Raw genomic sequence first — 20113 nt, forward strand, 5'->3', positions numbered from 1 at the left:
CAGGAGTGGGGCTGAGTAGAAAGTATGAAATAGAAGCACTAGATTGGGATCAGGAGTGGTGCTGAGTAGAAAGTATAAAATAGAAGCACTAGATTGGGAGCAGGAGTAGGGCTGAGTAGAAAGTATGAAATCGAAGCACTAGATTGGGATCAGGAGTGGGGCTGAGAAGAAAGTATGAAATAGAAGCACTAGATTGGGATCAGGAGTGGGGCTGAGTAGAAAGTATGAAATAGAAGCACTAGATTGGGATCAGGAGTGGGGCTGAGTAGAAGGTATGAAATAGAAGCACTAGATTGGGAGCAGAAGTGGTGCTGAGTAGAAAGTATGAAATAGAAGCACTAGATTGGGAGCAGGCATGGGGCTGAGTAGAAAGTATGAAATAGAAGAACTAGATTGGGAGCAGGAGTGGGGCTGAGTAGAAAGTATGAAATAGAAACACTAGATTGGGAGTAGGAGTGGGGCTGAGTAGACAGTATGAAATAGAAGCACTAGATTGGGATCAGGAGTGGGGCTGAGAAGAAAGTATGAAATAGAAGCACTAGATTGGGATCAGGAGTGGGGCTGAGTAGAAAGTATGAAATAGAAGCACTAGATTGGGATCAGGAGTGGGGCTGAGTAGAAGGTATGAAATAGAAGCACTAGATTGGGAGCAGGAGTGGGGCTGAGTAGAAGGTATGAAATAGAAGCACTAGATTGGGAGCAGGAGTGGTGCTGAGTAGAAAGTATGAAATAGAAGCACTAGATTGGGAGCAGGCATGGGGCTGAGTAGAAAGTATGAATTAGAAGATCTAGATTGGGAGCAGGAGTGGGGCTGAGTAGAAAGTATGAAATAGAAACACTAGATTGGGAGTAGGAGTGGGGCTGAGTAGAAAGTATGAAATAGAAGCACTAGATTGGGATCAGGAGTGGGGCTGAGAAGAAAGTATGAAATAGAAGCACTAGATTGGGATCAGGAGTGGGGCTGAGTAGAAAGTATGAAATAGAAGCACTAGATTGGGAGCAGGCATGGGGCTGAGTAGAAAGTATGAAATAGAAGATCTAGATTGGGAGCAGGAGTGGGGCTGAGTAGAAAGTATGAAATAGAAGCACTAGATTGGGAGTAGGAGTGGGGCTGAGTAGAAAGTATGAAATAGAAGCACTAGATTGGGATCAGGAGTGGGGCTGAGAAGAAAGTATGAAATAGAAGCACTAGATTGGGATCAGGAGTGGGGCTGAGTAGAAAGTATGAAATAGAAGCACTAGATTGGGATCAGGAGTGGGGCTGAGTAGAAAGTATGAAATAGAAGCACTAGATTGGGAGTAGGAGTGGGGCTGAGTAGAAGATATGAAATAGAAGCACTAGATTGGGATCAGGAGTGGGGCTGAGAAGAAAATATGAAATAGAAACACTACATTGGGATCAGGAGTGGGGCTGAGTAGAAAGTATGAAATAGAAGCACTAGATTGGGATCAGGAGTGAGGCTGAGTAGAAAGTATGAAATAGAAGCACTAGATTGGGAGCAGGCATGGTGCTGAGTAGAAAGTATGAAAAAGAAGATCTAGATTGGGAGCAGGAGTGGGGCTGAGTAGAAAGTATGAAATAGAAACACTAGATTGGGAGTAGGAGTGGGGCTGAGTAGAAAGTATGAAATAGAAGCACTAGATTGGGATCAGGAGTGGGGCTGAGAAGAAAGTATGAAATAGAAGCACTAGATTGGGATCAGGAGTGGGGCTGAGTAGAAAGTATGAAATAGAAGCACTAGATTGGGAGCAGGCATGGGGCTGAGTAGAAAGTATGAAATAGAAGCACTAGATTGGGAGCAGGAGTGGGGCTGAGTAGAAAGTATGAAATAGAAGCACTAGATTGGGAGTAGGAGTGGGGCTGAGTAGAAAGTATGAAATAGAAGCACTAGATTGGGATCAGGAGTGGGGCTGAGAAGAAAGTATGAAATAGAAGCACTAGATTGGGATCAGGAGTGGGGCTGAGTAGAAAGTATGAAATAGAAGCACTAAATTGGGATCAGGAGTGGGGCTGAGTAGAAAGTATGAAATAGAAGCACTAGATTGGGAGTAGGAGTGGGGCTGAGTAGAAGATATGAAATAGAAGCACTAGATTGGGATCAGGAGTGGGGCTGAGAAGAAAATATGAAATAGAAACACTACATTGGGATCAGGAGTGGGGCTGAGTAGAAAGTATGAAATAGAAGCACTAGATTGGGATCAGGAGTGAGGCTGAGTAGAAAGTATGAAATTGAAGCACTAGATTGGGAGCAGGAGTGGGGCTGAGAAGAAAGTATGAAATAGAAGCACTAGATTGGGAGCAGGAGTGGTGCTGAGTAGAAAGTATGAAATAGAAGCACTAGATTGGGAGCAGGCATGGGGCTGAGTAGAAAGTATGAAATAGAAGCACTAGATTGGGATCAGGAGTGGGGCTGAGTAGAAAGTATGAAATAGAAGCACTAGATTGGGAGTAGGAGTGGGGCTGAGTAGAAGATATGAAATAGAAGCACTAGATTGGGATCAGGAGTGGGGCTGAGAAGAAAATATGAAATAGAAACACTACATTGGGATCAGGAGTGGGGCTGAGTAGAAAGTATGAAATAGAAGCACTAGATTGGGATCAGGAGTGAGGCTGAGTAGAAAGTATGAAATTGAAGCACTAGATTGGGAGCAGGAGTGGGGCTGAGAAGAAAGTATGAAATAGAAGCACTAGATTGGGAGCAGGAGTGGTGCTGAGTAGAAAGTATGAAATAGAAGCACTAGATTGGGAGCAGGCATGGGGCTGTGTAGAAAGTATGAAATAGAAGCACTAGATTGGGATCAGGAGTGGTGCTGAGTAGAAAGTATAAAATAGAAGCACTAGATTGGGAGCAGGAGTAGGGCTGAGTAGAAAGTATGAAATCGAAGCACTAGATTGGGATCAGGAGTGGGGCTGAGAAGAAAGTATGAAATAGAAGCACTAGATTGGGATCAGGAGTGGGGCTGAGTAGAAAGTATGAAATAGAAGCACTAGATTGGGATCAGGAGTGGGGCTGAGTAGAAGGTATGAAATAGAAGCACTAGATTGGGAGCAGGAGTGGTGCTGAGTAGAAAGTATGAAATAGAAGCACTAGATTGGGAGCAGGCATGGGGCTGAGTAGAAAGTATGAAATAGAAGAACTAGATTGGGAGCAGGAGTGGGGCTGAGTAGAAAGTATGAAATAGAAACACTAGATTGGGAGTAGGAGTGGGGCTGAGTAGACAGTATGAAATAGAAGCACTAGATTGGGATCAGGAGTGGGGCTGAGAAGAAAGTATGAAATAGAAGCACTAGATTGGGATCAGGAGTGGGGCTGAGTAGAAAGTATGAAATAGAAGCACTAGATTGGGATCAGGAGTGGGGCTGAGTAGAAGGTATGAAATAGAAGCACTAGATTGGGAGCAGGAGTGGTGCTGAGTAGAAAGTATGAAATAGAAGCACTAGATTGGGAGCAGGCATGGGGCTGAGTAGAAAGTATGAAATAGAAGAACTAGATTGGGAGCAGGAGTGGGGCTGAGTAGAAAGTATGAAATAGAAACACTAGATTGGGAGTAGGAGTGGGGCTGAGTAGAAAGTATGAAATAGAAGCACTAGATTGGGATCTGGAGTGGGGCTGAGAAGAAAGTATGAAATAGAAGCACTAGATTGGGATCAGGAGTGGGGCTGAGTAGAAGGTATGAAATAGAAGCACTAGATTGGGAGCAGGAGTGGTGCTGAGTAGAAAGTATGAAATAGAAGCACTAGATTGGGAGCAGGCATGGGGCTGAGTAGAAAGTATGAAATAGAAACACTAGATTGGGAGCAGGAGTGGGGCTGAGTAGAAGGTATGAAATAGAAGCACTAGATTGGGAGTAGTAGTGGGGCTGAGTAGAAAGTATGAAATAGAAGCACTAGATTGGGAGCAGGAGTGGGGCTGAGTAGAAAGTATGAAATAGAAACACTACATTGGGATCAGGAGTGGGGCTGAGTAGAAAGTATGAAATAGAAGCACTAGATTGGGATCAGGAGTGAGGCTGAGTAGAAAGTATGAAATAGAAGCACTAGATTGGGAGTAGGAGTGGGGCTGAGAAGAAGGTATGAAATAGAAGCACTAGATTGGGATCAGGAGTGGTGCTGAGTAGAAAGTATGAAATAGAAACACTAGATTGGGAGCAGGAGTGGGGCTGAGTAGAAAGTATGAAATAGAAGCACTAGATTTGGAGCAGGAGTGGGGCTGAGTAGAAATTATGAAATAGAAGCACTAGATTGGGAGCTGGAGTGGTGCTGAGAAGAAAGTATGAAATAGAAGCACTAGATTGGGAGCAGGAGAGGGGCTGTGTAGAAATTATGAAATCGAAGCACTAGATTGGGAGCAGGAGTGGTGCTGAGAAGAAAGTATGAAATAGAAGCACTAGATTGGGATCAGGAGTGGGGCTAAGTAGAAAGTATGAAATAGAAGCACTAGATTGGGATCAGGAGTGGGGCTGAGTAGAAGGTATGAAATAGAAGCACTAGATTGGGAGCAGGAGTGGTGCTGAGTAGAAAGTATGAAATAGAAGCACTAGATTGGGAGCAGGCATGGGGCTGAGTAGAAAGTATGAAATAGAAGATCTAGATTGGGAGCAGGAGTGGGGCTGAGTAGAAAGTATGAAATAGAAACACTAGATTGGGAGTAGGAGTGGGGCTGAGTAGAAAGTATGAAATAGAAGCACTAGATTGGGATCAGGAGTGGGGCTGAGAAGAAAGTATGAAATAGAAGCACTAGATTGGGATCAGGAGTGGGGCTGAGTAGAAAGTATGAAATAGAAGCACTAGATTGGGATCAGGAGTGGGGCTGAGTAGAAAGTATGAAATAGAAGCACTAGATTGGGATCAGGAGTGGTGCTGAGTAGAAAGTATAAAATAGAAGCACTAGATTGGGAGCAGGAGTAGGGCTGAGTAGAAAGTATGAAATCGAAGCACTAGATTGGGATCAGGAGTGGGGCTGAGAAGAAAGTATGAAATAGAAGCACTAGATTGGGATCAGGAGTGGGGCTGAGTAGAAAGTATGAAATAGAAGCACTAGATTGGGATCAGGAGTGGGGCTGAGTAGAAGGTATGAAATAGAAGCACTAGATTGGGAGCAGAAGTGGTGCTGAGTAGAAAGTATGAAATAGAAGCACTAGATTGGGAGCAGGCATGGGGCTGAGTAGAAAGTATGAAATAGAAGAACTAGATTGGGAGCAGGAGTGGGGCTGAGTAGAAAGTATGAAATAGAAACACTAGATTGGGAGTAGGAGTGGGGCTGAGTAGACAGTATGAAATAGAAGCACTAGATTGGGATCAGGAGTGGGGCTGAGAAGAAAGTATGAAATAGAAGCACTAGATTGGGATCAGGAGTGGGGCTGAGTAGAAAGTATGAAATAGAAGCACTAGATTGGGATCAGGAGTGGGGCTGAGTAGAAGGTATGAAATAGAAGCACTAGATTGGGAGCAGGAGTGGGGCTGAGTAGAAGGTATGAAATAGAAGCACTAGATTGGGAGCAGGAGTGGTGCTGAGTAGAAAGTATGAAATAGAAGCACTAGATTGGGAGCAGGCATGGGGCTGAGTAGAAAGTATGAATTAGAAGATCTAGATTGGGAGCAGGAGTGGGGCTGAGTAGAAAGTATGAAATAGAAACACTAGATTGGGAGTAGGAGTGGGGCTGAGTAGAAAGTATGAAATAGAAGCACTAGATTGGGATCAGGAGTGGGGCTGAGAAGAAAGTATGAAATAGAAGCACTAGATTGGGATCAGGAGTGGGGCTGAGTAGAAAGTATGAAATAGAAGCACTAGATTGGGAGCAGGCATGGGGCTGAGTAGAAAGTATGAAATAGAAGATCTAGATTGGGAGCAGGAGTGGGGCTGAGTAGAAAGTATGAAATAGAAGCACTAGATTGGGAGTAGGAGTGGGGCTGAGTAGAAAGTATGAAATAGAAGCACTAGATTGGGATCAGGAGTGGGGCTGAGAAGAAAGTATGAAATAGAAGCACTAGATTGGGATCAGGAGTGGGGCTGAGTAGAAAGTATGAAATAGAAGCACTAGATTGGGATCAGGAGTGGGGCTGAGTAGAAAGTATGAAATAGAAGCACTAGATTGGGAGTAGGAGTGGGGCTGAGTAGAAGATATGAAATAGAAGCACTAGATTGGGATCAGGAGTGGGGCTGAGAAGAAAATATGAAATAGAAACACTACATTGGGATCAGGAGTGGGGCTGAGTAGAAAGTATGAAATAGAAGCACTAGATTGGGATCAGGAGTGAGGCTGAGTAGAAAGTATGAAATAGAAGCACTAGATTGGGAGCAGGCATGGTGCTGAGTAGAAAGTATGAAAAAGAAGATCTAGATTGGGAGCAGGAGTGGGGCTGAGTAGAAAGTATGAAATAGAAACACTAGATTGGGAGTAGGAGTGGGGCTGAGTAGAAAGTATGAAATAGAAGCACTAGATTGGGATCAGGAGTGGGGCTGAGAAGAAAGTATGAAATAGAAGCACTAGATTGGGATCAGGAGTGGGGCTGAGTAGAAAGTATGAAATAGAAGCACTAGATTGGGAGCAGGCATGGGGCTGAGTAGAAAGTATGAAATAGAAGCACTAGATTGGGAGCAGGAGTGGGGCTGAGTAGAAAGTATGAAATAGAAGCACTAGATTGGGAGTAGGAGTGGGGCTGAGTAGAAAGTATGAAATAGAAGCACTAGATTGGGATCAGGAGTGGGGCTGAGAAGAAAGTATGAAATAGAAGCACTAGATTGGGATCAGGAGTGGGGCTGAGTAGAAAGTATGAAATAGAAGCACTAAATTGGGATCAGGAGTGGGGCTGAGTAGAAAGTATGAAATAGAAGCACTAGATTGGGAGTAGGAGTGGGGCTGAGTAGAAGATATGAAATAGAAGCACTAGATTGGGATCAGGAGTGGGGCTGAGAAGAAAATATGAAATAGAAACACTACATTGGGATCAGGAGTGGGGCTGAGTAGAAAGTATGAAATAGAAGCACTAGATTGGGATCAGGAGTGAGGCTGAGTAGAAAGTATGAAATTGAAGCACTAGATTGGGAGCAGGAGTGGGGCTGAGAAGAAAGTATGAAATAGAAGCACTAGATTGGGAGCAGGAGTGGTGCTGAGTAGAAAGTATGAAATAGAAGCACTAGATTGGGAGCAGGCATGGGGCTGAGTAGAAAGTATGAAATAGAAGCACTAGATTGGGATCAGGAGTGGTGCTGAGTAGAAAGTATAAAATAGAAGCACTAGATTGGGAGCAGGAGTAGGGCTGAGTAGAAAGTATGAAATCGAAGCACTAGATTGGGATCAGGAGTGGGGCTGAGAAGAAAGTATGAAATAGAAGCACTAGATTGGGATCAGGAGTGGGGCTGAGTAGAAAGTATGAAATAGAAGCACTAGATTGGGATCAGGAGTGGGGCTGAGTAGAAGGTATGAAATAGAAGCACTAGATTGGGAGCAGGAGTGGTGCTGAGTAGAAAGTATGAAATAGAAGCACTAGATTGGGAGCAGGCATGGGGCTGAGTAGAAAGTATGAAATAGAAGAACTAGATTGGGAGCAGGAGTGGGGCTGAGTAGAAAGTATGAAATAGAAACACTAGATTGGGAGTAGGAGTGGGGCTGAGTAGACAGTATGAAATAGAAGCACTAGATTGGGATCAGGAGTGGGGCTGAGAAGAAAGTATGAAATAGAAGCACTAGATTGGGATCAGGAGTGGGGCTGAGTAGAAAGTATGAAATAGAAGCACTAGATTGGGATCAGGAGTGGGGCTGAGTAGAAGGTATGAAATAGAAGCACTAGATTGGGAGCAGGAGTGGTGCTGAGTAGAAAGTATGAAATAGAAGCACTAGATTGGGAGCAGGCATGGGGCTGAGTAGAAAGTATGAAATAGAAGAACTAGATTGGGAGCAGGAGTGGGGCTGAGTAGAAAGTATGAAATAGAAACACTAGATTGGGAGTAGGAGTGGGGCTGAGTAGAAAGTATGAAATAGAAGCACTAGATTGGGATCTGGAGTGGGGCTGAGAAGAAAGTATGAAATAGAAGCACTAGATTGGGATCAGGAGTGGGGCTGAGTAGAAGGTATGAAATAGAAGCACTAGATTGGGAGCAGGAGTGGTGCTGAGTAGAAAGTATGAAATAGAAGCACTAGATTGGGAGCAGGCATGGGGCTGAGTAGAAAGTATGAAATAGAAACACTAGATTGGGAGCAGGAGTGGGGCTGAGTAGAAGGTATGAAATAGAAGCACTAGATTGGGAGTAGTAGTGGGGCTGAGTAGAAAGTATGAAATAGAAGCACTAGATTGGGAGCAGGAGTGGGGCTGAGTAGAAAGTATGAAATAGAAACACTAGATTGGGAGTAGGAGTGGGGCTGAGTAGAAAGTATGAAATAGAAGCACTAGATTGGGATCAGGAGTGGGGCTGAGAAGAAAGTATGAAATAGAAGCACTAGATTGGGATCAGGAGTGGGGCTGAGTAGAAAGTATGAAATAGAAGCACTAGATTGGGAGCAGGCATGGGGCTGAGTAGAAAGTATGAAATAGAAGATCTAGATTGGGAGCAGGAGTGGGGCTGAGTAGAAAGTATGAAATAGAAGCACTAGATTGGGAGTAGGAGTGGGGCTGAGTAGAAAGTATGAAATAGAAGCACTAGATTGGGATCAGGAGTGGGGCTGAGAAGAAAGTATGAAATAGAAGCACTAGATTGGGATCAGGAGTGGGGCTGAGTAGAAAGTATGAAATAGAAGCACTAGATTGGGATCAGGAGTGGGGCTGAGTAGAAAGTATGAAATAGAAGCACTAGATTGGGAGTAGGAGTGGGGCTGAGTAGAAGATATGAAATAGAAGCACTAGATTGGGATCAGGAGTGGGGCTGAGAAGAAAATATGAAATAGAAACACTACATTGGGATCAGGAGTGGGGCTGAGTAGAAAGTATGAAATAGAAGCACTAGATTGGGATCAGGAGTGAGGCTGAGTAGAAAGTATGAAATAGAAGCACTAGATTGGGAGCAGGCATGGTGCTGAGTAGAAAGTATGAAAAAGAAGATCTAGATTGGGAGCAGGAGTGGGGCTGAGTAGAAAGTATGAAATAGAAACACTAGATTGGGAGTAGGAGTGGGGCTGAGTAGAAAGTATGAAATAGAAGCACTAGATTGGGATCAGGAGTGGGGCTGAGAAGAAAGTATGAAATAGAAGCACTAGATTGGGATCAGGAGTGGGGCTGAGTAGAAAGTATGAAATAGAAGCACTAGATTGGGAGCAGGCATGGGGCTGAGTAGAAAGTATGAAATAGAAGCACTAGATTGGGAGCAGGAGTGGGGCTGAGTAGAAAGTATGAAATAGAAGCACTAGATTGGGAGTAGGAGTGGGGCTGAGTAGAAAGTATGAAATAGAAGCACTAGATTGGGATCAGGAGTGGGGCTGAGAAGAAAGTATGAAATAGAAGCACTAGATTGGGATCAGGAGTGGGGCTGAGTAGAAAGTATGAAATAGAAGCACTAGATTGGGATCAGGAGTGGGGCTGAGTAGAAAGTATGAAATAGAAGCACTAGATTGGGAGTAGGAGTGGGGCTGAGTAGAAGATATGAAATAGAAGCACTAGATTGGGATCAGGAGTGGGGCTGAGAAGAAAATATGAAATAGAAACACTACATTGGGATCAGGAGTGGGGCTGAGTAGAAAGTATGAAATAGAAGCACTAGATTGGGATCAGGAGTGAGGCTGAGTAGAAAGTATGAAATTGAAGCACTAGATTGGGAGCAGGAGTGGGGCTGAGAAGAAAGTATGAAATAGAAGCACTAGATTGGGAGCAGGAGTGGTGCTGAGTAGAAAGTATGAAATAGAAGCACTAGATTGGGAGCAGGCATGGGGCTGAGTAGAAAGTATGAAATAGAAGCACTAGATTGGGATCAGGAGTGGTGCTGAGTAGAAAGTATAAAATAGAAGCACTAGATTGGGAGCAGGAGTAGGGCTGAGTAGAAAGAATGAAATCGAAGCACTAGATTGGGATCAGGAGTGGGGCTGAGAAGAAAGTATGAAATAGAAGCACTAGATTGGGATCAGGAGTGGGGCTGAGTAGAAAGTATGAAATAGAAGCACTAGATTGGGATCAGGAGTGGGGCTGAGTAGAAGGTATGAAATAGAAGCACTAGATTGGGAGCAGGAGTGGTGCTGAGTAGAAAGTATGAAATAGAAGCACTAGATTGGGAGCAGGCATGGGGCTGAGTAGAAAGTATGAAATAGAAGAACTAGATTGGGAGCAGGAGTGGGGTTGAGTAGAAAGTATGAAATAGAAACACTAGATTGGGAGTAGGAGTGGGGCTGAGTAGACAGTATGAAATAGAAGCACTAGATTGGGATCAGGAGTGGGGCTGAGAAGAAAGTATGAAATAGAAGCACTAGATTGGGATCAGGAGTGGGGCTGAGTAGAAAGTATGAAATAGAAGCACTAGATTGGGATCAGGAGTGGGGCTGAGTAGAAGGTATGAAATAGAAGCACTAGATTGGGAGCAGGAGTGGTGCTGAGTAGAAAGTATGAAATAGAAGCACTAGATTGGGAGCAGGCATGGGGCTGAGTAGAAAGTATGAAATAGAAGAACTAGATTGGGAGCAGGAGTGGGGCTGAGTAGAAAGTATGAAATAGAAACACTAGATTGGGAGTAGGAGTGGGGCTGAGTAGAAAGTATGAAATAGAAGCACTAGATTGGGATCTGGAGTGGGGCTGAGAAGAAAGTATGAAATAGAAGCACTAGATTGGGATCAGGAGTGGGGCTGAGTAGAAGGTATGAAATAGAAGCACTAGATTGGGAGCAGGAGTGGTGCTGAGTAGAAAGTATGAAATAGAAGCACTAGATTGGGAGCAGGCATGGGGCTGAGTAGAAAGTATGAAATAGAAACACTAGATTGGGAGCAGGAGTGGGGCTGAGTAGAAGGTATGAAATAGAAGCACTAGATTGGGAGTAGTAGTGGGGCTGAGTAGAAAGTATGAAATAGAAGCACTAGATTGGGAGCAGGAGTGGGGCTGAGTAGAAAGTATGAAATAGAAACACTACATTGGGATCAGGAGTGGGGCTGAGTAGAAAGTATGAAATAGAAGCACTAGATTGGGATCAGCAGTGAGGCTGAGTAGAAAGTATGAAATAGAAGCACTAGATTGGGAGTAGGAGTGGGGCTGAGAAGAAGGTATGAAATAGAAGCACTAGATTGGGATCAGGAGTGGTGCTGAGTAGAAAGTATGAAATAGAAACACTAGATTGGGAGCAGGAGTGGGGCTGAGTAGAAAGTATGAAATAGAAGCACTAGATTGGGAGCAGGAGTGGGGCTGAGTAGAAATTATGAAATAGAAGCACTAGATTGGGAGCTGGAGTGGTGCTGAGAAGAAAGTATGAAATAGAAGCACTAGATTGGGAGCAGGAGAGGGGCTGTGTAGAAATTATGAAATCGAAGCACTAGATTGGGAGCAGGAGTGGTGCTGAGAAGAAAGTATGAAATAGAAGCACTAGATTGGGATCAGGAGTGGGGCTAAGTAGAAAGTATGAAATAGAAGCACTAGATTGGGATCAGGAGTGGGGCTGAGTAGAAGGTATGAAATAGAAGCACTAGATTGGGAGCAGGAGTGGTGCTGAGTAGAAAGTATGAAATAGAAGCACTAGATTGGGAGCAGGCATGGGGCTGAGTAGAAAGTATGAAATAGAAGATCTAGATTGGGAGCAGGAGTGGGGCTGAGTAGAAAGTATGAAATAGAAACACTAGATTGGGAGTAGGAGTGGGGCTGAGTAGAAAGTATGAAATAGAAGCACTAGATTGGGATCAGGAGTGGGGCTGAGAAGAAAGTATGAAATAGAAGCACTAGATTGGGATCAGGAGTGGGGCTGAGTAGAAAGTATGAAATAGAAGCACTAGATTGGGATCAGGAGTGGGGCTGAGTAGAAAGTATGAAATAGAAGCACTAGATTGGGATCAGGAGTGGTGCTGAGTAGAAAGTATAAAATAGAAGCACTAGATTGGGAGCAGGAGTAGGGCTGAGTAGAAAGTATGAAATCGAAGCACTAGATTGGGATCAGGAGTGGGGCTGAGAAGAAAGTATGAAATAGAAGCACTAGATTGGGATCAGGAGTGGGGCTGAGTAGAAAGTATGAAATAGAAGCACTAGATTGGGATCAGGAGTGGGGCTGAGTAGAAGGTATGAAATAGAAGCACTAGATTGGGAGCAGAAGTGGTGCTGAGTAGAAAGTATGAAATAGAAGCACTAGATTGGGAGCAGGCATGGGGCTGAGTAGAAAGTATGAAATAGAAGAACTAGATTGGGAGCAGGAGTGGGGCTGAGTAGAAAGTATGAAATAGAAACACTAGATTGGGAGTAGGAGTGGGGCTGAGTAGACAGTATGAAATAGAAGCACTAGATTGGGATCAGGAGTGGGGCTGAGAAGAAAGTATGAAATAGAAGCACTAGATTGGGATCAGGAGTGGGGCTGAGTAGAAAGTATGAAATAGAAGCACTAGATTGGGATCAGGAGTGGGGCTGAGTAGAAGGTATGAAATAGAAGCACTAGATTGGGAGCAGGAGTGGTGCTGAGTAGAAAGTATGAAATAGAAGCACTAGATTGGGAGCAGGCATGGGGCTGAGTAGAAAGTATGAAATAGAAGAACTAGATTGGGAGCAGGAGTGGGGCTGAGTAGAAAGTATGAAATAGAAACACTAGATTGGGAGTAGGAGTGGGGCTGAGTAGAAAGTATGAAATAGAAGCACTAGATTGGGATCTGGAGTGGGGCTGAGAAGAAAGTATGAAATAGAAGCACTAGATTGGGATCAGGAGTGGGGCTGAGTAGAAGGTATGAAATAGAAGCACTAGATTGGGAGCAGGAGTGGTGCTGAGTAGAAAGTATGAAATAGAAGCACTAGATTGGGAGCAGGCATGGGGCTGAGTAGAAAGTATGAAATAGAAACACTAGATTAGGAGCAGGAGTGGGGCTGAGTAGAAGGTATGAAATAGATGCACTAGATTGGGAGTAGTAGTGGGGCTGAGTAGAAAGTATGAAATAGAAGCACTAGATTGGGAGCAGGAGTGGGGCTGAGTAGAAAGTATGAAATAGAAACACTACATTGGGATCAGGAGTGGGGCTGAGTAGAAAGTATGAAATAGAAGCACTAGATTGGGATCAGGAGTGAGGCTGAGTAGAAAGTATGAAATAGAAGCACTAGATTGGGAGTAGGAGTGGGGCTGAGAAGAAGGTATGAAATAGAAGCACTAGATTGGGATCAGGAGTGGTGCTGAGTAGAAAGTATGAAATAGAAACACTAGATTGGGAGCAGGAGTGGGGCTGAGTAGAAAGTATGAAATAGAAGCACTAGATTGGGAGCAGGAGTGGGGCTGAGTAGAAATTATGAAATTGAAGCACTAGATTGGGAGCTGGAGTGGTGCTGAGAAGAAAGTATGAAATAGAAGCACTAGATTGGGAGCAGGAGAGGGGCTGTGTAGAAATTATGAAATCGAAGCACTAGATTGGGAGCAGGAGTGGTGCTGAGAAGAAAGTATGAAATAGAAGCACTAGATTGGGATCAGGAGTGGGGCTAAGTAGAAAGTATGAAATAGAAGCACTAGATTGGGATCAGGAGTGGGGCTGAGTAGAAGGTATGAAATAGAAGCACTAGATTGGGAGCAGGAGTGGTGCTGAGTAGAAAGTATGAAATAGAAGCACTAGATTGGGAGCAGGCATGGGGCTGAGTAGAAAGTATGAAATAGAACATCTAGATTGGGAGCAGGAGTGGGGCTGAGTAGAAAGTATGAAATAGAAGCACTAGATTGGGAGTAGGAGTGGGGCTGAGTAGAAAGTATGAAATAGAAGCACTAGATTGGGAGCAGGAGAGGGGCTGTGTAGAAATTATGAAATCGAAGCACTAGATTGGGAGCAGGAGTGGTGCTGAGAAGAAAGTATGAAAGAGAAGCACTAAATTGGGATCAGGAGTGGGGCTGAGTAGAAAGTATGAAATAGAAGCACTAGATTGGGATCAGGAGTGGGGCTGAGTAGAAGGTATGAAATAGAAGCACTAGATTGGGAGCAGGAGTGGTGCTGAGTAGAAAGTATGAAATAGAAGCACTAGATTGGGAGCAGGCATGGGGCTGAGTAGAAAGTATGAAATAGAAGATCTAGATTGGGAGCAGGAGTGGGGCTGAGTAGAAAGTATGAAATAGAAACACTAGACTGGGAGTAGGAGTGGGGCTGAGTAGAAAGTATGAAATAGAAGCACAAGATTGGGATCAGGAGTGGGGCTGAGAAGAAAGTATGAAATAGAAGCACTAGATTGGGATCAGGAGTGGGGCTGAGTAGAAAGTATGAAATAGAAGCACTAGATTGGGATCAGGAGTGGGGCTGAGTAGAAAGTATGAAATAGAAGCACTAGATTGGGAGTAGGAGTGGGGCTGAGTAGAAGATATGAAATAGAAGCACTAGATTGGGATCAGGAGTGGGGCTGAGAAGAAAATATGAAATAGAAACACTACATTGGGATCAGGAGTGGGGCTGAGTAGAAAGTATGAAATAGAAGCACTAGATTGGGATCAGGAGTGAGGCTGAGTAGAAAGTATGAAATTGAAGCACTAGATTGGGAGCAGGAGTGGGGCTGAGAAGAAAGTATGAAATAGAAGCACTAGATTGGGAGCAGGAGTGGTGCTGAGTAGAAAGTATGAAATAGAAGCACTAGATTGGGAGCAGGCATGGGGCTGAGTAGAAAGTATGAAATAGAAGAACTAGATTGGGAGCAGGAGTGGGGCTGAGTAGAAAGTATGAAATAGAAACACTAGATTGGGAGTAGGAGTGGGGCTGAGTAGACAGTATGAAATAGAAGCACTAGATTGGGATCAGGAGTGGGGCTGAGAAGAAAGTATGAAATAGAAGCACTAGATTGGGATCAGGAGTGGGGCTGAGTAGAAAGTATGAAATAGAAGCACTAGATTGGGATCAGGAGTGGGGCTGAGTAGAAGGTATGAAATAGAAGCACTAGATTGGGAGCAGGAGTGGTGCTGAGTAGAAAGTATGAAATAGAAGCACTAGATTGGGAGCAGGCATGGGGCTGAGTAGAAAGTATGAAATAGAAGAACTAGATTGGGAGCAGGAGTGGGGCTGAGTAGAAAGTATGAAATAGAAACACTAGATTGGGAGTAGGAGTGGGGCTGAGTAGAAAGTATGAAATAGAAGCACTAGATTGGGATCTGGAGTGGGGCTGAGAAGAAAGTATGAAATAGAAGCACTAGATTGGGATCAGGAGTGGGGCTGAGTAGAAGGTATGAAATAGAAGCACTAGATTGGGAGCAGGAGTGGTGCTGAGTAGAAAGTATGAAATAGAAGCACTAGATTGGGAGCAGGCATGGGGCTGAGTAGAAAGTATGAAATAGAAACACTAGATTGGGAGCAGGAGTGGGGCTGAGTAGAAGGTATGAAATAGAAGCACTAGATTGGGAGTAGTAGTGGGGCTGAGTAGAAAGTATGAAATAGAAGCACTAGATTGGGAGCAGGAGTGGGGCTGAGTAGAAAGTATGAAATAGAAACACTACATTGGGATCAGGAGTGGGGCTGAGTAGAAAGTATGAAATAGAAGCACTAGATTGGGATCAGGAGTGAGGCTGAGTAGAAAGTATGAAATAGAAGCACTAGATTGGGAGTAGGAGTGGGGCTGAGAAGAAGGTATGAAATAGAAGCACTAGATTGGGATCAGGAGTGGTGCTGAGTAGAAAGTATGAAATAGAAACACTAGATTGGGAGCAGGAGTGGGGCTGAGTAGAAAGTATGAAATAGAAGCACTAGATTGGGAGCAGGAGTGGGGCTGAGTAGAAATTATGAAATAGAAGCACTAGATTGGGAGCTGGAGTGGTGCTGAGAAGAAAGTATGAAATAGAAGCACTAGATTGGGAGCAGGAGAGGGGCTGTGTAGAAATTATGAAATCGAAGCACTAGATTGGGAGCAGGAGTGGTGCTGAGAAGAAAGTATGAAATAGAAGCACTAGATTGGGATCAGGAGTGGGGCTAAGTAGAAAGTATGAAATAGAAGCACTAGATTGGGATCAGGAGTGGGGCTGAGTAGAAGGTATGAAATAGAAGCACTAGATTGGGAGCAGGAGTGGTGCTGAGTAGAAAGTATGAAATAGAAGCACTAGATTGGGAGCAGGCATGGGGCTGAGTAGAAAGTATGAAATAGAAGATCTAGATTGGGAGCAGGAGTGGGGCTGAGTAGAAAGTATGAAATAGAAACACTAGATTGGGAGTAGGAGTGGGGCTGAGTAGAAAGTATGAAATAGAAGCACTAGATTGGGATCAGGAGTGGGGCTGAGAAGAAAGTATGAAATAGAAGCACTAGATTGGGATCAGGAGTGGGGCTGAGTAGAAAGTATGAAATAGAAGCACTAGATTGGGATCAGGAGTGGGGCTGAGTAGAAAGTATGAAATAGAAGCACTAGATTGGGATCAGGAGTGGTGCTGAGTAGAAAGTATAAAATAGAAGCACTAGATTGGGAGCAGGAGTAGGGCTGAGTAGAAAGTATGAAATCGAAGCACTAGATTGGGATCAGGAGTGGGGCTGAGAAGAAAGTATGAAATAGAAGCACTAGATTGGGATCAGGAGTGGGGCTGAGTAGAAAGTATGAAATAGAAGCACTAGATTGGGATCAGGAGTGGGGCTGAGTAGAAGGTATGAAATAGAAGCACTAGATTGGGAGCAGAAGTGGTGCTGAGTAGAAAGTATGAAATAGAAGCACTAGATTGGGAGCAGGCATGGGGCTGAGTAGAAAGTATGAAATAGAAGAACTAGATTGGGAGCAGGAGTGGGGCTGAGTAGAAAGTATGAAATAGAAACACTAGATTGGGAGTAGGAGTGGGGCTGAGTAGACAGTATGAAATAGAAGCACTAGATTGGGATCAGGAGTGGGGCTGAGAAGAAAGTATGAAATAGAAGCACTAGATTGGGATCAGGAGTGGGGCTGAGTAGAAAGTATGAAATAGAAGCACTAGATTGGGATCAGGAGTGGGGCTGAGTAGAAGGTATGAAATAGAAGCACTAGATTGGGAGCAGGAGTGGTGCTGAGTAGAAAGTATGAAATAGAAGCACTAGATTGGGAGCAGGCATGGGGCTGAGTAGAAAGTATGAAATAGAAGAACTAGATTGGGAGCAGGAGTGGGGCTGAGTAGAAAGTATGAAATAGAAACACTAGATTGGGAGTAGGAGTGGGGCTGAGTAGAAAGTATGAAATAGAAGCACTAGATTGGGATCTGGAGTGGGGCTGAGAAGAAAGTATGAAATAGAAGCACTAGATTGGGATCAGGAGTGGGGCTGAGTAGAAGGTATGAAATAGAAGCACTAGATTGGGAGCAGGAGTGGTGCTGAGTAGAAAGTATGAAATAGAAGCACTAGATTGGGAGCAGGCATGGGGCTGAGTAGAAAGTATGAAATAGAAACACTAGATTAGGAGCAGGAGTGGGGCTGAGTAGAAGGTATGAAATAGATGCACTAGATTGGGAGTAGTAGTGGGGCTGAGTAGAAAGTATGAAATAGAAGCACTAGATTGGGAGCAGGAGTGGGGCTGAGTAGAAAGTATGAAATAGAAACACTACATTGGGATCAGGAGTGGGGCTGAGTAGAAAGTATGAAATAGAAGCACTAGATTGGGATCAGGAGTGAGGCTGAGTAGAAAGTATGAAATAGAAGCACTAGATTGGGAGTAGGAGTGGGGCTGAGAAGAAGGTATGAAATAGAAGCACTAGATTGGGATCAGGAGTGGTGCTGAGTAGAAAGTATGAAATAGAAACACTAGATTGGGAGCAGGAGTGGGGCTGAGTAGAAAGTATGAAATAGAAGCACTAGATTGGGAGCAGGAGTGGGGCTGAGTAGAAATTATGAAATTGAAGCACTAGATTGGGAGCTGGAGTGGTGCTGAGAAGAAAGTATGAAATAGAAGCACTAGATTGGGAGCAGGAGAGGGGCTGTGTAGAAATTATGAAATCGAAGCACTAGATTGGGAGCAGGAGTGGTGCTGAGAAGAAAGTATGAAATAGAAGCACTAGATTGGGATCAGGAGTGGGGCTAAGTAGAAAGTATGAAATAGAAGCACTAGATTGGGATCAGGAGTGGGGCTGAGTAGAAGGTATGAAATAGAAGCACTAGATTGGGAGCAGGAGTGGTGCTGAGTAGAAAGTATGAAATAGAAGCACTAGATTGGGAGCAGGCATGGGGCTGAGTAGAAAGTATGAAATAGAAGATCTAGATTGGGAGCAGGAGTGGGGCTGAGTAGAAAGTATGAAATAGAAGCACTAGATTGGGAGTAGGAGTGGGGCTGAGTAGAAAGTATGAAATAGAAGCACTAGATTGGGAGCAGGAGAGGGGCTGTGTAGAAATTATGAAATCGAAGCACTAGATTGGGAGCAGGAGTGGTGCTGAGAAGAAAGTATGAAATAGAAGCACTAAATTGGGATCAGGAGTGGGGCTGAGTAGAAAGTATGAAATAGAAGCACTAGATTGGGATCAGGAGTGGGGCTGAGTAGAAGGTATGAAATAGAAGCACTAGATTGGGAGCAGGAGTGGTGCTGAGTAGAAAGTATGAAATAGAAGCACTAGATTGGGAGCAGGCATGGGGCTGAGTAGAAAGTATGAAATAGAAGATCTAGATTGGGAGCAGGAGTGGGGCTGAGTAGAAAGTATGAAATAGAAACACTAGACTGGGAGTAGGAGTGGGGCTGAGTAGAAAGTATGAAATAGAAGCACAAGATTGGGATCAGGAGTGGGGCTGAGAAGAAAGTATGAAATAGAAGCACTAGATTGGGATCAGGAGTGGGGCTGAGTAGAAAGTATGAAATAGAAGCACTAGATTGGGATCAGGAGTGGGGCTGAGTAGAAAGTATGAAATAGAAGCACTAGATTGGGAGTAGGAGTGGGGCTGAGTAGAAGATATGAAATAGAAGCACTAGATTGGGATCAGGAGTGGGGCTGAGAAGAAAATATGAAATAGAAACACTACATTGGGATCAGGAGTGGGGCTGAGTAGAAAGTATGAAATAGAAGCACTAGATTGGGATCAGGAGTGAGGCTGAGTAGAAAGTATGAAATTGAAGCACTAGATTGGGAGCAGGAGTGGGGCTGAGAAGAAAGTATGAAATAGAAGCACTAGATTGGGAGCAGGAGTGGTGCTGAGTAGAAAGTATGAAATAGAAGCACTAGATTGGGAGCAGGCATGGGGCTGAGTAGAAAGTATGAAATAGAAGAACTAGATTGGGAGCAGGAGTGGGGCTGAGTAGAAAGTATGAAATAGAAACACTAGATTGGGAGTAGGAGTGGGGCTGAGTAGACAGTATGAAATAGAAGCACTAGATTGGGATCAGGAGTGGGGCTGAGAAGAAAGTATGAAATAGAAGCACTAGATTGGGATCAGGAGTGGGGCTGAGTAGAAAGTATGAAATAGAAGCACTAGATTGGGATCAGGAGTGGGGCTGAGTAGAAGGTATGAAATAGAAGCACTAGATTGGGAGCAGGAGTGGTGCTGAGTAGAAAGTATGAAATAGAAACACTAGATTGGGAGTAGGAGTGGGGCTGAGTAGAAAGTATGAAATAGAAGCACTAGATTGGGATCTGGAGTGGGGCTGAGAAGAAAGTATGAAATAGAAGCACTAGATTGGGATCAGGAGTGGGGCTGAGTAGAAGGTATGAAATAGAAGCACTAGATTGGGAGCAGGAGTGGTGCTGAGTAGAAAGTATGAAATAGAAGCACTAGATTGGGAGCAGGCATGGGGCTGAGTAGAAAGTATGAAATAGAAACACTAGATTGGGAGCAGGAGTGGGGCTGAGTAGAAGGTATGAAATAGAAGCACTAGATTGGGAGTAGTAGTGGGGCTGAGTAGAAAGTATGAAATAGAAGCACTAGATTGGGAGCAGGAGTGGGGCTGAGTAGAAAGTATGAAATAGAAACACTACATTGGGATCAGGAGTGGGGCTGAGTAGAAAGTATGAAATAGAAGCACTAGATTGGGATCAGGAGTGAGGCTGAGTAGAAAGTATGAAATAGAAACACTAGATTGGGAGTAGGAGTGGGGCTGAGAAGAAGGTATGAAATAGAAGCACTAGATTGGGATCAGGAGTTGTGCT

Source organism: Taudactylus pleione, unplaced genomic scaffold (genome assembly GCF_031769625.1).
Source record: "Taudactylus pleione unplaced genomic scaffold, aTauple2 ptg000015l, whole genome shotgun sequence".
NCBI classification, from domain to species: Eukaryota; Metazoa; Chordata; class Amphibia; order Anura; family Myobatrachidae; genus Taudactylus; species Taudactylus pleione.